The sequence below is a fragment of the Ursus arctos genome, unplaced genomic scaffold, assembly GCF_023065955.2.
Source record: "Ursus arctos isolate Adak ecotype North America unplaced genomic scaffold, UrsArc2.0 scaffold_10, whole genome shotgun sequence".
NCBI classification, from domain to species: Eukaryota; Metazoa; Chordata; class Mammalia; order Carnivora; family Ursidae; genus Ursus; species Ursus arctos.
In genome coordinates, this window is record NW_026622764.1 from 76,870,622 (window position 1) to 76,889,729 (window position 19,108).

Here is a 19,108-nt window from a genome sequence, read left to right on the forward strand (position 1 = left end):
ACAGTGTGGAGGTCCCTTAAAAAGTTAAAATTGAGCTACCCTATAATCTAGCAATTGCACTACTGGGTATTTACCCCAAAGATACAGACGTAGTGAAGAGAAGGGCCATATGCACCCCAATGTTCATAGCAGCATTGTCCACAATAGCTAAATTGTGGAAGGAGCCGAGATGCCCTTCAACAGATGACTGGGTTAAGAGGATGTGGTCCATATATACAATGGAATATTACTCAGCCATCAGAAAGAACGATTATCCAACATTTGCAGCAACATGGATGGGACTGGAGGAGATAATGCTAAGTGAAATAAGTCAGGCAGAGAAGGACAATTATCATATGGTTTCACTCATTTATGGAACATAAGAAATAGCAGGAATATTGGTAGGAGAAGGAAGGGAAGAATGAGGGGGGTAAACAGAAGGGAGAATGAAGCATGAGAGACGATAGACTCTGGGAAACAAACTGAGGGCTCTAGGGGATGGGGGACTGGGATAGGCCAGTGATGGGTATTAAGGAGGGCATGTATTGCATGGTGTACTGGGTGTTATACGCAAACAATGAATCATGGAACATTACATCAAAAACTAAGGATGTACTGTACGGTGACTAACATAACATAATAAAAAATTATTATAAAAAAATGAGGGAGTTCCAAGAGTTCGCTGAAGACCATTCTCTAAAGATAAAACTCCAGAAAACCATCCAAATTAATGGCAATTTCCAGAACTTGGCAGAAATTCAAGTAAACAGGACAAGAGTGGATTCTAATCATGAATGGGATCAAATGAGAAAGAAAATATCTCCTTAAAGAATACCCCAGAGGAAATGAATTTGGAGAAGTTGGCACAACCCAGATGGACATGAAATTCATTTGCCATTCCAACTAAGGCAGTGGTGCTCCAACTTTTATTTTATTTTATTTTATTTTATTTTATTTTATTTTATTTTATTTTATTTTAAAGATTTTATTTATTTATTCGACAGAGACAGCCAGCGAGAGAGGGAGGGAACACAAGCAGGGGGAGTGGGAGAGGAAGAAGCAGGCTCATAGCAGCGGAGCCTGATGTGGGGCTCGATCCCATAACGCTGGGATCACGCCCTGAGCCGAAGGCAGATGCTTAACCGCTGTGCCACCCAGGTGCCCCCAACTTTTATTTTTTTTAAGCAGTAAAACTCTTTCTTAAAATGGAAACGAAGGCAGAACCCTGATTAAAACTGAGGTCAGGGGTTCTGGAGCCCCATTACCCAGACACTGAGCTTGGAGATGATCCCAAAGTCCCTCTTCAAAACCGTAAAGATAGGGAATAGTTAGAAAACCACTGGCCTGGGAAATACAATCTCCCCTAATCCAATCACCATTGGTCACTACCATAAATTAAAATATTTGTACTGGACTACCTGAATATGAGTGTGGAGTTAAAATATCTAATAAATAATGGAATCTGAGCACACCTTTCTTTTTTTTTTTATTTTAATGATTTTTTATTATATTATGTTAGTCACCATACAGTACATCCCCGGTTTCTGATGTAAGGCTCGATGATTCATTAGTTATGTATAACACCCAGTGCACCATGCAATATGTGAGCACACCTTTCTATTCGTGATTTTTATTTTCTAGGAAACTCTCAAATTCTTGTATTTCAAAGTTACCATGTGCTGCTGATTTTATTTTACCTTTTTTAATTTCAGCACCTAGACACCCAAGGTTAGGAGCTTCAATGTTACCTTCTTCAGTGTCTCTTTTAATTTTTTATTCATTAAATTTTAATAATTACTAATTATATATGTATGTTTGTATATGTATATATGTATTATGATAGGCATTGGGAAAAAATTGAATAAAGTATATCTGCCCCCCCCCCCCGCCAAGCAGCTTAGAGACTAAAGCAGGAGATTAAAATTGCTGGATTAGAAGTGTTCACAGGATATTATGGGAACCTAGAAAAGAGTCATCTAAATTAGCCTGATGACAATGAGCAGATGTCAAGGGACATTTTCCAGAGAAATTACATTTGACCCAAATTTTAAAGGTAAACCAGGATTAAGATAAAATGAAGTGATTTTCTAGAGATGGGCAAAGTCCAGACTGAAAAACTTTGTGTTTTTTACTTTTATATTTATATGACATTCACAAACAGATGAAACTTATAGTAATGGAGATGAATAATTGCTGAGGGTTACGGTAAAGGTGAGTATCAGGGCATAACAGGAGGAATTTAATTGGGGTGCTGGAACTGTTTTGTATCCTGCCTGTGGTAGTGATTACACAAATCTTTTTCATGTACTAAAATTCATAGAACTGTGTAGACCCCCAAAGATCAAACTTACTGAATGATAAAAATATATATATATAAACAACCTTTCAAACAACATACTATCGAACAACAAATAAATCATTGAAGAAATCAAAGAAGAAACAAAAACTACCTAGAGACAAATGAAAACAGAAATATGACATTCCAAAATCTATGGGATGCAGCAGAAGTGGTTCTATGAAGAAGTTCACAGCAACACAGGATTACCTTATGAAACAAGAAAAATCTCAAATAAACAATCTAACTTTATACCTAAGGGAACTAGAAGAATAAGAACAAACAAAGCCAAAAGTTAGTAAAAGGAAGGAAATAATAAAGATCAGAGTAAAGCTAAATGAAATAAAGACTAAAAGACAATAGAAAAGATCAATGAAACTAAGAGCTGATTCTTTGAAAAAAAAATCAATAAACCCTTACCTAGATTAACCAAGAGAAAAAGAAAGAGGACTCAAATAAAATCAGAAATGAAAGAGGAGACTTTACAACTGATACCACAGTTATACAAAAATCATAAGAGACCACTAGAAACAATGATATGCCAACTAACCAGAAAACCTAAAAGAAATGTATAAATTCCTAGAAATACACAACCCACCAAGACCAAATCAGGAAGAAATAGTAAATCTGAATAGACTGATTACTAGCAAGGGGATTGAAACAGTAATCAAAAACCTCCCAACAAACAAAAGTCCAGGATCAGGTGACTTACTCATGAATTCTACCAAACATTCAAAGATTTAATACCTATCCCCAGACTCTTCTAAAAAACATAAGAGAAGGGAAAGTTTCCAAACATATTTTAAGAGGACAGCATTACCCTGATACCAAAACCAGATGAGGACATGACAAAAATAGAAAATTACGGGCCAATATCCTTAATAAACATAGATGTGAAAATCCTCAGCAAAATACTAACAAAACAAATCCAACAATATATGAAAAGAGCCATACACCATAATCAAGTGGAACTTATTCCAGGATGCAAGGACATTTCAATATCAGCAAATTAATCAACATGATATATCATATTAACAAAATGAAAATTAACAATGATATGATCATCCCAATAGATGCAGAAAAAGTATTTGACAAAATTCAACATCCATTTAAGATAAAAACTCTAAACAAAGTAGGTCTAAAGGAAACATACCTCAACATAAGAAAGGTCATATGTGACAGCCCTATATAGTTAGCATCATATTCAATGGTGAAAAGCTGAAAGCTTTTCCTCTAAAAGCAGGTATGCCACTCTAGCCACTTTGTTCAACATAGTTTTAGAAGTTTTATTTATTTATTTTATTTATAATAATATTTTTTTATTATATTATGTTAGTCACCATACAGTACATCCCTGGTTTTTGATGTAAAGTTCCATGATTCATTAGTTGCGTATAACACCCAGTGCACCATGAAATATGTGCCACAGAAATTAGTCAAGAAAAAGAAATAAAAGGCATCCAAAGTGGAAAGGAAGAAGTAAAACAGTCACTATTTGCAGATGACATACTATATAGAGAAAACCCTAAAAATACCACCAAAAAACTGTTAGAACTAATCAGATTCAGTATAGTTGCAGAGTACGATATCAATATGCATAAATCTGTGGTGTTTATATAACTAATAACCAAACACCAGAAAAAGAAATTAAGAAAACAATCCCACTCACAATTGCATCAAAAAGAATAAAATACCTAGGAATAAATTTAATCAAGGAGGTGAAAGACCTATACATGAAGAACTATGAGACACTAATGAAAGAAATTGAAGAAGACATAAATAAATGGAAAGATATTCCATGTTCATGGATTGGAAGAATTAATATTGTTAAAATGTCCATACTACCCAAAGCAATCTACAGATGCAATTTAATCCCTATTAAAATTCCAATGGCATATTTCACAATACTGAAACAACTAATTTTCAAATTTGTATAGAACCACAAAAGATCCTGAATAACCAAAGAGAAAGAACAAAGCTGCAAGTACCACAGTCCTTGATTTCAAAGTATACTACAAAGCTACCATAATCAAAACAGTATGGTATTGGTACAAAAACAGACACACAAAAGAATAGAACAGAATTGAGAGCCCATAAATAAACCTACACATATATGGACAGTTAATCTATAAGACATGAGTCAACAACATACAATGGAGAAAAGATAGTTTCTTCAATAAATAGTGTTAGGACAACTGGAGAGCCACATGCAAAAGAATGAAACTAGACCACTATCTTACACCATACACAAAAATAAACTCAAATGGATTAAAGACTTGAATGCAGTACTTGAAGCTATAAAATTCCTAGAAGAGAACATAGATGGTAAACTCCTTAATGTTGATCTTAGAGACATCTTTGTGGATCTGACTCCAAAAGCAAGGGAAACAAAAGTAAAAATGAACAAATAGGACTACATCAAAATATAAAGCTCCTGAACAGTGAAGGGAACCATCATTAAAACAAAAGACACCTACTAAATGAGACAAATCATTTGGAAACCATATATATGATAAAGAGTTAATATCCAAATTATATAAGGAACTCATTATTAAAAAATGTCAATTTTCTGAAGAGGACACAAAGAAATGGAAAAACATACCTTGCTCATGGATTGGAAGAACAAACATCATTAAAATGTCTATATTACCCAAAGCAATCTACATATTTAATGCAATCCCTATCAAAATACCAACAGCATTTTTCACAGAACTAGGAAAAACAAACCTAAAATTTTTAGGGAACCACAAAAGACCCTGAATAGCCAAAGCAATCCTGAAAAAAAAAAAAACTGGAGGCATCACAATTCCAGACTTCAAGCTAGAATGCAAAGCTGTAGTCATCAAGACAGTATGGTACTGGCACAAAAACAGACATAGATCAATGGAACAGAATAGAAACCCAGAAATGGGCCCACAACTCTGTGGTCAACTATTCTTTGACAAAGCAGGAGAGAATATCTAATGGAGAAAAGACAGTCTCTTCAACAAATGGTGTTGGGAAAATTGGACAGCAACATGCAGAAGAATGAAATTAGACCACTTTCTTCCACCATACACAAAAATAAACTCAAAAATGAAAGATATTCAAAGTGGTCTCACGTTTTGAATATGAGAACTAGAAACATAAAAACCCTAGAGAACACAAGCAGAACCCTCTTTGACTTCAGCCGTAGCAACTTATTAGACATGTCATTGGAGGCAAGGGAAACAAAAGCAAAAATGAACTCTTGGGATTTCATCAAGATAAAAAGGTTCTGCACAGTGAAAGAAACAATTAACAAAGCTAACAGGCAGCCTACAGAATGGGAGAAGATATTTTCAAATGACATATCTGATAAAGGATTAGTATCCAAAATCTATAAAGAATTTATCAAACTCAACATCCAAAAAAATATAATAATAACCCAGTTACAAAATGGGCACAAGATATGAAGCATTTTTCCAAAGAAGACCTCCAGATGGCTAATAGGCACAGGAAAAGATTCTCAATATCACTCATCATCAGGGAAATACAAATCAAAACTACAATGAGATACCACCTCACATCTGTCAAAATGGCTAAAATTAACATAGGAAACAACAGATATTGGCAAGGATGCAGAGAAAGGGGAACCCCCTTACACTGTTGGGAGTGCAAACTGGTGCAGTCGCTCTGGAAAACAGTATGGAGTTTCCTCAAAAAAGTTAAAAATGGAACTATCCTATGACACTGCAATTGCACTACTGGGTATTTACCCAAATGATACAAAATACAGATTTGGAGAGGTACCCTGATGGTTATAGCAGCATTATCAACAATAGCCAAACTTGAAAGAGCCCAAATGTCCATTGACTGCTGAATGGATAAAGAAGATGTGGTGTGTGTGTGTGTGTGTGTGTGTGTGTGTGTGTGTATGTTTATACATACATAATGGAATATTACTCAGCCATCAAAAAGAACAAAATCTTGCTATTTACAAGGACATAGATGAAGCTAGAGTGTATTATACTAAGTGAAATAAGTCAGCCAAAGAAAGATAAATACCATATAGTTTCACTCATATGTGGAATTTAAGAAACAAAACAGATGAATATATGGAAAGGGGAAAAAAAGAGAGAGGGAAGCAAACCATAAGAAACTCTTAATGGTAGAGAACAAACTGAGGGTTGATGGAGGGAGAAGAGTGATGGGTATTAAGGAGGGCACTTCTAATGATGAGCGCTGAGTGTTACATGTAAATGATGAATCACTCAATTCTGCTCTTGAAATCAATATTATATTATATGTTAAGTAACTAGAATATAAATAAAAATTTGAAAAAGAAGTCAGTTTTCTTTTTTTATAATTATTATGTTATGTTAGTCACCATACAGTACATCCCTAGTTTTCGATGTAATGTTCCATGATCCATTACTTGTGGATAACACCCAGTGCACCATGCAATATGTGCCCTCCTTAATACCCATCACCAGCCTATCCCATTCCCCTACTCCCTCCCCTCTGAAGCCCTCAGTTTGTTTCTCAGAGTCCATAGTCTCTCATGGTTCATTCCCCCTTCTGTTTACCACACCTTCATTCTTCCCTTTCTTCTCCTACCGATCTTCTGGCTATTTCTTATGTTCCATAAATGAGTGAAACCATATGATAATTGTCTTTCCCTGCTTGACTTATTTCACTTAGCATTATTTCCTCCAGTGCCGTCCATGTTGCTGCAACTGTTGTGAGATTGTTCTTTTTGGTGGCTGAGTAATATTCCATTGTATTTATGGACCACATCTTCTTAATCCAGTCATCTGTTGAAGGGCATATTGGCTCCTTCCACAATTTAGCTATTGCGGAAAATGCTGCTATGAACATTGGGGTGCATAAGACCTTGGATACTAATCTTTTATCTGTATTGTCATTTGCAAATATCTTCTCCCATTCTGTGGGCTGCCTCTTAGTTTTTTGGACTGTTTCCTTGGCTGTACAGAAGCTTTTTATCTTGATGAAGTCCCACAAGTTCATTTTTCTTTTGTTTCTCTTGCCTTTGGAGATGTGTCATGAAAAAAGTTGCTGTGGCCAATGTCAAAGAGGTTGCTGCCTATGTTCTCCTCTAGGATTTTGATGGATTCCTGTCCCACATCGAGGTCTTTCATCCATTTGGAGTTTCTCCAGAGTAACAGAATGCAATCCACATATTTTTTAATGGAAATGAAAAAGCTGATTCTAAATTATTCAGCCATTAAAAAAAAATGAAATCTTGCCATTTGCAACAACATGAGTGGAGCTAGAGAGTATAATGCTAAGTAAAATAAGTCAGTTAGAGAAAGACAAATACCAAAAGATTTCACTTATATGTAGAATTTAAGAAATAAAGCAAATGAACAAAGAAAAAGAGACAAACTAAAAACCACAGAGAACAAAGTAATGGTTATCGGGGGGGTGGTGAGTGAAATAGGTGATGGGGATTGAAGAGTACACTTGGGGCTCCTGGGTAGCTCAGTCGTTAAGCGTTTGCCTTCAGCTCAGGTCATGATCCCAGGGTCCTGGGATCGAGCCCCGCATGGGGGCTCCCTGTTCAGTAGGAAGCCTGCTTCTCCCTCTCCCTCTCTCCCTGCTGTGTTCCCTCTTTTGCTGTGTGTCTCTCTTTCTGTCAAATAAATAAATAAAATCTTTTAAAAAAAGAGTACACTTATTATGATAAGCATTGAGTAATGTATAGAACTGGTGAATCACTATATTGTATGCCTGAAACTAATATAACACTGTGTGTTAACCATACTGGTCTCCAAAGGCAAGGGAAACAAAAGAAAAATGAACTTTTGGGACTTCATCAAGATAAAAACCTTCTTCACAGCAAAGGAAACAGTCAACAAAACTAAAATTCAACCCATGGAATGGAATGAAGATATTTGCAAATGACACTTCAGATAAAAGGCTGGTATCTAAGATCTATAAAGAACTTCTCAAACTCAACACCCCAAAAAACAACTAATCAAGTCAAAAAATGGGCAGAAGACATGAGCAGACACTTCTCCAAAGAAGACATACAAATGGCTAACAGACACATGAAAAAATGTCCAACATCGTTAGCCATCAGGGAAATTGAAATCAAAACCACAAGGAGATACCACCTTATACCATTTAGAATGGCAAAAATTAACAAAAGAGGAAACAACAAATGTTGGAGAGGATACAGAGAAAGGGGAACCCTCTTACACTGTTGGTGGAAATGCAAGTTGGTACAGCGACTTTGGAAAACAGTGTGGAGGTTCCTCAAAAAGTTAGAAATAGAGTTACCCTATGACCCAGCAATTGCATACTGGATATTTATCCCAAATATACAGATTCAGTGAAAAGAAGAGGCACATGCATCCCAATGATCATAGCAGCAATGTCCACAATAGCCAAACTGTGGAAGGAGCCAAGATGCCCTTCAACAGACAAATGGATAAAGAAGATATGGTCCATGTATACAATGGAATATTAACCATCAGAAAGGATGAATACCTACCATTTGCATGGACATGGATGGAACTGGAGAGGATTATGTTAAGTGAAATAAGTGAAGCACGGAAAGACAATTATCATATGGTTTCACTTACATGTGGAACATAAGGAGTAGCATGGAGGATATTAGGAGAAGGAAGGGAAAAATGAAGGGGGGAAATCAGAAAGGGAGACGAGCCATGAGAGGCTCTGGACTCTGGGAAACAAACAGAGAGTTTCAGAGGGGAGAAGGGTGTGGGGATAAGTTAGCCTAGTGATGGCTTTTAAAGAGGGCAGGTATTGCAAGGAGCACTGGGTGTTATACACAAACAATGAATCATGGAACACTACATCAAAAACTAATGAAGTATTGTATAGTGACTAACATAACATAATAAAAATAAATAAATAAAAATAAATTTTTAAATTTAAAAGCTGATTCTAAAATTTATATGAAAATGCAAAAGGCCAAGAATATCCAAGACACTCTTGAAGAAGAATAACCTGGGAGGACTTGCTCTACCAGTTATGATAGTAGTACAAGCACAGGTAAATTGCCCAACAGAATATAACCAGAAAGATATTAGTCACATATGGATACTAGACTTATGACTAAGGCAGCACTGGAAACAAACAAGGCAGTGAGGAAAGGATTTCTTTTTGAGAAATGATCATCAATTTGCTGCTCATGTGGAAACAATGAACCTTGATTCTTACTTTGCACCATAAGCAAAATCATTCCAGTTTAATTTTACATATTTTCCTCAACCCAGTGATGTTCTGTCTTAATAAACCCATCATAATTTGAAAATGTTGTAAGTCAAAATGAATTTAGTACACCTTATCTACCAAACATCGTAGCTTAGCCTAGCCTACCTTAAATGTGCTCAGAACATTTAACATTAACCTTCAGTTGGACAAAATCACAAAGTCTATTTTATAATAAAGTACTGAATATCTCATGTGATTTACTGAATACTGTACTGAAGGTGAGAAACAGAATGGTTGTCTGGGTATAAATGGTTGTAAGTGTGTCGGTTGTTGACCCTTCTGATCGCATGGCTGACTGGGAGGTGCAGCCACTGCCAAGATCACAAGAAAGTATCATATCACATATCACTAGCCTGGGAGAAGATCAAAATGCAAAATTCAAAGTACTGTTTCCACTAAATGCTTATCACTTTTGCACCATCCTAAAGTCAAAAAATTATGTCAAACTATTGTGAGTTAGAGAGTGTCCATTGTTCTAAATGTGAAAGGCAAGAGTACAAAAAAGTATTAACCATAAAGAAAAAAACTGATAAATTGGACTATTTTAATACTCATTTTAGTATTTAACTAATACTTAAATTACCTAATTTAAGTAATTCACTTAATTTAAGATTTGTTTTTTATTTATTTTTTAAAAGATTTTATTTATTTATTTGACAGAGAGAGAGAGCACAAGCAGGGAAAGGGAGCACAGCAGGCAGAGGGAGAGGGAGAAGCAGGCTCCCTACTGAGTAAGGAGCCCAATGTGGGGCTCAATGACAGAACCCTGGGATCATGACCTGAGCAGAAAGCAGATGCATGACTGACTGAACCACCCAGGCACTCCTTAACTTAAGATTTAAATTAAGACTTGAGTTCATCAAAAGACACCATTAAGAGAGTGAAAAAGGAAAACCACAGAGTGGGAGAAGATATCTGTCACACCAATTACTTACAAAGAACTCCTATCCAGAATATATATAGATATAGATATAGATATAGATATAGATATAGATATAAAATAAAAACTCCTATAATTAAATGAGAAAAATGACAACCCAATTAAAAAATGGACAAGAAACTTGAAGAGGGACTTCAAGAAAGAATATACACAAATGGGCCATAAACATGTGTGAAAGAACTCAGTAGTATGAGTAAACAGGTAAATGCAAATTAAAACCATAGTAAGATACTACTTGATGCCCAAAAGAATGGCTAAAATAAGAAACAGCTGAAAAAAAAAAATAAGAAACAGCTGACATACTGGAATGGAAGGCAACAAAAACTTTCATACATTGCTGCAGAAAGCATAATCAGTAGAACCGTTTTGGACAATTGTTGGCTGTCATCTACAAACACTAAATATACAAATACTCTCTGAATTAGACTGCTAGGGCAGCCATACAAAATGCCACAGACTGGATGGCTTAAATGATAGAAATTTATTTTCTCATAGTTCTGGAGGCTGGAAGTCCAATATCAAGGTGTCAGCAATTTAGGTTTCTCCTGAGGCCTCTCTCCTTAATTGGGGATGACCTTCCTCTGTGCATGTACAACCAATGGTATCTCTCTACTGTGTCCAGATCTCCTCTTCTCATAGGGACAGATTGTATTAGGGCAAACTCTAATGCCCTCATTTTCATTTAATCACCTCTTTAAAGGTCCTATTTCTAAATAAGTCACAATCTAAAGTACCTGGGGTTAGAGCTTCAACATATGAATTTGGGGGCAGACACAATTCAGTCCATAACACTCAACCCTCTGGATTCCCCAAATTCACATCCTTCTCAACATTTACTCCATCCCAACAGCCCCAAGAGTCTTAACCAATTCCAACACCAACCTAAGTCCAATGTTTCATCTAAATATTATCTAAATCAGGTATGGGTGAGACTCAAGTAAGGTATGGTTTATTCTGATGTTAAATCCCTCCCCAGCTGTGAACCTATGAAACCAGACAAGTTATGTGCTTCCAAAAATGATGGGCCAGGTATAGAACAGACTTACCATTCTAGAAAGGAGAAATTAGAAAGAAGAAAGGGGAACAGGTCCCATTTGGGGGTGGCAGCCCTGTCTTCTGGGCCTACTAAGGCATCACCCCCTGAGCCCTGAGTGGCAGGAGCTTGACCCATTGAAACTGAGAAGACAGCCCCACCTTCCAGACTGGTACCCTCTGGTCCTATGGTGGGAGTGGCAGCCCTGCTGATCTCCGAATTTCCTTAAGGGTCATTTTCCCCTTTTCTTGAAGTATAACCTTTTCATAGCTGGATATCTCTATTGTTGTGACCTATAGAATTCCAGAAGTTCAACAGACTTCCTCCACTCTGTCCTATCTCTGTCCCCTTCAGTCCAAGCTGGAGGTGTTTCCACTCATATAACCTCATCTCTATCCCTGGCTTCTGCTGAGACAGCTGCTTAGATCCACACATACTTGCAATCTCTTTTATCAAATGACTTTCCATCCACACTCTTGGTATTCAGTCCAGAAGACACTTTATTTTTTTTGTAATATGAATTGGTTGAAAATTTTCCAAATCTTCAAGTTCTGATCGCTTTTTGTTGAACAATTCCTTCTATGTATATATCTCATCTCTCACATTTTATATGCAGTAAGGAAAAACCAGGATGCACCTTCAACACTTTGCTTAGATATCTCAATTAAATATCTTAGTTTATCACTTCCCACAAACACTGTAACATGATTCAGCCAAGTTCTTTGCTGTTTTATAGCAAGAACTGCCTTTCCTCCAGTTACCAAAAACATAGTTCTCATTTCTGTCTGAAACCTCACCAGAATTGCCTTTAATATCCATATTTTGCATGGTGCACTGGGTGTTATATGCAAGTAATGAATCATGGAACTTTACATCAAAAACTAGGGATGTACTCTTTGGTGACTAACATAATATAATAAAAAATATTATTAGAAAATTTTAAAAAGGAAAAGAAAAGAAAACAAAACAAAAATGAACATCCATATTTCTCTCAATACTCCCTTCAAGAAAACCTAGGCTTCTTATAACTTGCACAGTAAAATTCTTCCAGCCTCCACTCATTACCCCTATTCCAAAACCACTTCTACATTTTCAGGTATTTGTTTTAACAGTACTCTCCTTCTTGGAACCAAAATCTGCTTGATCAGGGTTCTCCTGAGAAACTGAGAAATGTAACTAATAGGATGTGTGTGTGTGTATGTGTGTGTGTGTGTGTGTGTGTTTGTGTGTAGAGAGAGAGAGTGATTGATTTTTTTCTTTTCTTTTTATTTCATAATCATAAACTTAATTCTGCAATCCAGCTAGACTTGGAGGGTAGTAAGAAAAATATAGAACCCATAGAACTGCAGCAAAAGCACAAAGATTATATGTATTTCAAGCAGAAGGGGATGAAGAGGTGCTCTCTTGACCCCCAGAAGGAATGGTCTGGTAGTTATGATAAAACACAAGTCAAATTTATTAGATTTGCCCACAGTCAGCAATGGTGATCTTCTTGCTAGTCTTGCCATTTCTGGACCCAAAGTGTTCCATGGCTTCCACAATATTCGTGCCCTCTCTCACCTTGCTAAAGACCACATGTTTGCCATCCAACCACTCAGTCTTGGCTGTGCAGATGAAAAACTGGGAATGGCTAGTGTTAGATCCAGTATTTGCCATGGACAAGATGCCAGGACTCTTGTGCTTCAGGATGAAATTCTCATCATTAAATTTCTCCCCATAGATGGACTTGCCACCAGTGTCATTATGGTGTGTGAAGTCACCTCCGTGGCACATAAATCCTGGAATAATCCTGTGAAAGTGGGAACCTTTATAACCAAATCCTTTCTCCCCAGTGCTCAGAGCATGAAAGTTCTCTGCTATCTTTGGAATTTTGTCTGCAAACAGCTCAAAGGGACATGGCCCAAGGATTCACTGTCCATGGTGACATAGAAGAACCCTGTGGGGTTGACCATGGCTGGGTGGCATGGGTGGCTCCAGGAAGGTGGTGTCTGTAAGGCCTGATTGACTGATTTTTTAAAAATTGGCCCCCACAATTATGGAGGCTAGCAAACCCCAAATCTGCAGGATGGGCCAGCAAGCTGGAGACACCATACATATATGCATGTATAGGGAAAAGGCCATGTGAGGACACAGAGAGAAGATGCCATCTGCAAGTGAAGGAACCAAACTTGCTGACACCTTGATCTTGAACCTCCAGCCTCCAGAACTGTGAGAAATAAATTCCCATTGTTTAAAACACCCATACTGTGGAAATAACCCAAGTGATTATCAACTGAAAATTGCACTGGATAAATTAAAACTTGACTTCATTTTATATGAAGTCCAAAAAACAGACAAAATTAAGCTTTTTAGCTTTGGGGAAACATGCCTAGGTGCATATGTTATAAAGAAAACAAGAAAGTGGTTGCCTGTAAAGTCAGGATATGATTACCTTTTCGAATGGGGAGTTGGTAGTAATGGGGGAAAGGGTATGCAGATTGGGAGCTCCTGAATGTGCTGGGGAGGATTTTGTTTCTCAACTGTATTGTTGGTTAAATGAATGTTTGCCTGTATTTATACATCTTTGTTTTGTACACTTTTCTGTACATATGTTATATACCTTTAATATTTTAAAGATTAAAAATTGTCAAGACCAGTCTTTCCCAAAATAGTGCTAGGACTGGAGTAATGCCCTTCTTTTCCTTGTTTCTAGTTTTAAGAGAAATGATTCTTTATTAAGAGTAAGATTAACTAGGGGCGTCTGGGTGGCTTAGCTGGTTAAGCCCTGCCTTCAGCTCAGGTCATGATCCCAGTGTCCTGGGATTCAGTGCCACATCAGGCTCCCTGCTCAGCAAGAGAGTCTGCTTCACCCCCTCCCTCTGCCCCTACCCCTGCAACATGCTCTCTCTAGCACGCGCATGTGCTCACTTTCTCTCTCAAATAAACAAATACAATCTTTAAAAAAAAAGAAGAATTAAGGTAATATTGGCCTCATAGAATGAGTTTGGTAGCTTTCCTTCTGTTTCTATTTTTTGAAATAGCTTTAGGAGAATAGGTATTATTTCTTCTTTGAATGTTTGTTAGAATTCCCTGAGAAATCCATCAGGCCTTGGCGTTTTGTTTTTTGGAAGGTTTTTAATCACTGTTTCAATCTCTTCGTAATTAGTTGGTCTGTTTAAAAAAATCAATTTCTTCCTGATCCCCAAACCAGGCAAGACCCCATCAAAAAGGAGAATTACAGACCGATTTCCCTGATGAATATGGACGCCAAAATTCTCAACAAGATCCTTGCTAATGGAATCCAACAATACACTAAAAGGATTATCCATCATGACCAAGTGGGATTTATCCCTGGGATGCAAGGGCGATTCAACATTCACAAATCTATCAGTGTGATAGATTACATCAACAAGAAAAAAGCCAAAAATCATATGACCCTCTCAATACATGCCGAAAAAGCATTTGACAAAATACAGCATCCTTTCCTGATTAAAACCCTTCAGAATGTAGGGATAGAGGGCACATTCCTCAATCTCATAAAAACCATCTATGAAAAGCCTATATCAAATATCATTCTCAATGGGGAAAAGCTGGAAACCTTTCCCTTAAGATGAGGAACACAACGAGGATGCCCACTCTTGCCATTATTATTCAACATAGTACTAGAAGTCCTTGCAACAGCAATCAGACAACAAAAAGGGATAAAAGGTATCCAAATCGGCAAAGAAGAAGTCAAAATGTCTCTCTTCGCAGATGACATGAACTCTATATGGAAAACCCAAAAGAATCCACTCCCAAACTATTAGAAGTTACAGAGCAATTCAGTAATGTGGCGGGATACAAAATCAATGCTCAGAAATCAGTTGCATTTCTATACACGAACAATGAGACTGAAGAAAGAGAAATTAGGGAATCCATCCCATTTACAGTAGCACCAAAAACCATACGTTACCTTGGAATTAACTTAACCAGAGACGTAAAGGACCTATATTCTAGAAACTACAGATCACTCTTGAAAGACATTGAAGAAGATAGAAAAAGATGGACAAATATTCCATGCTCATGGATCGGAAGAATAAACATAGTTAAAATGTCTATGCTACCCAGAGCAATCTACACTTTCAATGCCATCCTAATCAAAATACCAATGACATTTTTCAAAGAGCTGGACCAAACAGCCCTTAAATTTGTGTGGAACCAGAAAAGGCCCCGAATCTCCAAGGAACTGTTGAAAAGGAAAAACAAAGCTCGGGGCATCAGATGGTTGGATTTCGAGATGTACTACGAAGCTGTGATCACAAAGACAGCATGGTACTGGCACAAAAGCAGACAGATAGACCAATGGAACAGAATAGAGAGCCCAGAAATGGACCCTCGACTCTTTGGGCAACTAATCTTTGATAAAGGAGGAAAAAACATCCAGTGGAAAAAAGACAGTCTCCTCAATAAATGGTGCTGGGAAAATTGGACAGCTACATGCAAAAGAATGAAACTTGACCACTCTCTCATACCATACACAAAGATAAACTCCAAATGGATGAAAGACCTCGATATGAGACAGGAATCCATCAAAATCCTAGAGGAGAATATAGGCAGCCACCTCTATGACATCGGCCACAGCAACCTTTTTCATGACACATCTCCAAAGGCAAGAGAAACAAAAGATAAAATGAACTTGTGGGACTTCATCAAGATAAAAATCTTCTGCACAGCCAAGGAAACAGTCCAAAAAACTAAGAGGCAGCCCACAGAATGGGAGAAGATATTTGCAAATGATACTACAGATAAAAGACTGGTATCCAAGATCTACAAAGAATATCTCAAACTCAATACATGGAAACAAATGAATAAATCATAAAATGGGCAGAAGATATGAACAGACACTTTTCCAAGGAAGACATACAAATGGCTAACAGACACATGAAAAAATGTTCAAAATCATTAGCCATCAGGGAAATTCAAATCAAAACCACATGGAGATACCACCTTACACCAGTTAGAATGGCAAAAATTGACAAGGTAAGAAACAAACAACAATTGTTGGAGAGGATGTGGAGAAAGGGGATCCCTTTTACACTGTTGGTGGGAATGCAAGTTGGTACAGCCACTCTGGAAAACAGTGTGGAGGTCCCTTAAAAAGTTAAAAATTGAGCTACCCTATGATGCAGCAATTGCACTACTGGGTATTTACCCCAAAGATACAGACGTAGTGAAGAGAAGGGCCATATGCACCCCAATGTTCATAGCAGCATTGTCCACAATAGCTAAATCATGGAAGGAGCCGAGATGTCCTTCAACAGATGAGTGGATTATGAAGATGTGGTCCATATATACAATGGAATATTACTCAGCCATCAAAAAGAACGATTTCTCAACGTGTGCTGCAACATGGACGGCACTGGAGGAGATAATGCTAAGTGAAATAAGTCAAGCAGAGAAAGACAATTATCGTATGGTTTCTCTCATCTATGGAACATAAGAACTAGGAGGATAGGTAGGCGAAGAAAGGGATAAAGAAAGGGGGGTAATCAGAAGGGGGAATGAAGCATGAGAGACTATGGACTCTAAGAAACAAACTGAGGGCTTCAGAGGGGAGGGGAGTGGGGGAATGTGTTAGGCTGGTGATGGGTAGTAAGGAGGGCATGTATTGCATGGTGCACTGGGTGTTATATGCAACTAATGAATCATCTAACTTTACATCAAAAACCAGGGATGTACTGTATGGTGAATAACATAATATAATAAAAATATTATTATGAAAGTAAATAAATAAATAAATAAATAAATAAATAAATAAATAATAAAAAGAGAAGATCGACTATTCATTTAGAAGAAAAATGAAGCCTGACCTTCAACACAAACCATCTACTAAAACAAATTATAGATGCATTAATGCGCTAAACACAAAAACAAACAGTGAAATCCAATATTATGAACTTATTTGTAAAAACCAGGAATGTGTCTGTGTAACTTTGGGGTTTAAATATCTTTGTTAGCTTGACATCAGGCCAAAACCCCATAAAGGTAAAGATAGATTTTATTGTATTAATGTTAAAAACTTCTACATGGAAAAAAACCCTAGCATATATTAACTCAAAATGCACTTGGGGCAAAGTGAAGCAGTTCATCCCATATATGTCAATTAATATTTTTTTTCCTTTTTTTTTAAGTAGGCTCCATGCCCAGTGTGGAGCCCAACACGGGGCTTGAGCTCATTACTAAGATCAAGACCTGAAACTGAGATCAATAGTCAGACGTTTAACCAACTGAGCCACCCAGGTGACCCTTGGTTAGTATTTTTTTTAAAAGATTTTATTTATTTATTTATTTGACAGAGAAAGAGAGAGCCAGCAAGAGAGGGCACACAAGCAGGGGGAGCGGGAGAGGAAGAAGCAGGCTCCCAGCAGGGGAGCCCGATGTGGGGCTTGATCCCAGAATGCCGGCATCACACCCTGAGCGAAGGCAGATGCTTAACGACTGCGCTACCCAGGTGCCCCAGTATTTTTAATACATAAAGAGCTTCTACAAATAAGAAAGAAAAGAATGAAAATGAAAAAGGAATAAGGAAACAAAAAACAACACAGATGGAGGATAAACATTTGGAAAAGGGTCAATCTTATTAGAGTTCAAAAGATACAAATTAAAACAAAATATTGCTGTGATTTAAAAGCTAAAAATAATAGCCAGGTTAAGGGATGTTCTGAGAAAAAGAGCTAATAATAATCAGTTTAGAGGAGAATCTGAGGAAGTAGAAACGAGTCCTTCCACACAGAACCATTGAAAATATCCATCCACATTTCTACTTCAAGACATTCATCCTTTGAAAATATAAACTCTTGCAAAGCTGCAGATGGATACACCTGTATGTTTTACATGTCTTTGGATAGCCACCAATGCATCATTTATAATGGGAAAAAATAGAAACAACTTAAATGCTTATTTTTTTATTTCATTTAAAAATTTTTTTTTCATAATAATATTTTTATTATATTATGTTAGTCACCATACAGTACATCCCTGGTTTTTGATGTAAAGTTTGATGATTCATTAGTTGCATATCACACCCAGTGCACCATGCAATACGTGCCCTCCTTACTACCCATCACCAGCCTAAATGCTTATTAATATGGAATTATTTCCAAAAATGTATGGCACATCCGTAATGACAAATCGTCTAGCACTAAAATGGATGGGAATGTGACAATCTCATATGAGACCTAGTAAGTTGTCATAAGTACAGCACGCAGAGTGTGTCTCCAGTATTGAAAAAACAAAACAAGAAATAAAAGAATAGATTTGTATAACTATAGAATAAAATTGTGAAAGACTATACACCAGTTAAGTATGGTTTTGTCTTTGGGGGGGGGGGTTGAGATTATAGGGCACACTTATTTCTCAGTTGATTTGTGTAAAGGATTGTTTCATTTGTAACACATATGCATGTGTTAATTCTCCCAGAGAAATAATAACTTTCCAAAGTTAAAATTTTAAACCGAAATGCACATGCCTAAATACCCTTTAAACTTGAAATGAGAAAAAAAAGTCAAACTAGTAATTTCATAAAAGTATTGAAACCATCCAGAGAAGTATGAGCAAGAAACAAGTTGTGGCAGGATAC

General features: G+C 36.9%; 1 pseudogene; it reads right to left on the reverse strand.

Moving 5' to 3' along the window:
- Nucleotides 1–12,969: 12,969 nt before the first annotated feature.
- On the reverse strand, nt 12,970–13,463 carry LOC113251024 (peptidyl-prolyl cis-trans isomerase A-like; annotated as a pseudogene).
- Between the last annotated feature and the right edge of the window lie 5,645 nt (nt 13,464–19,108).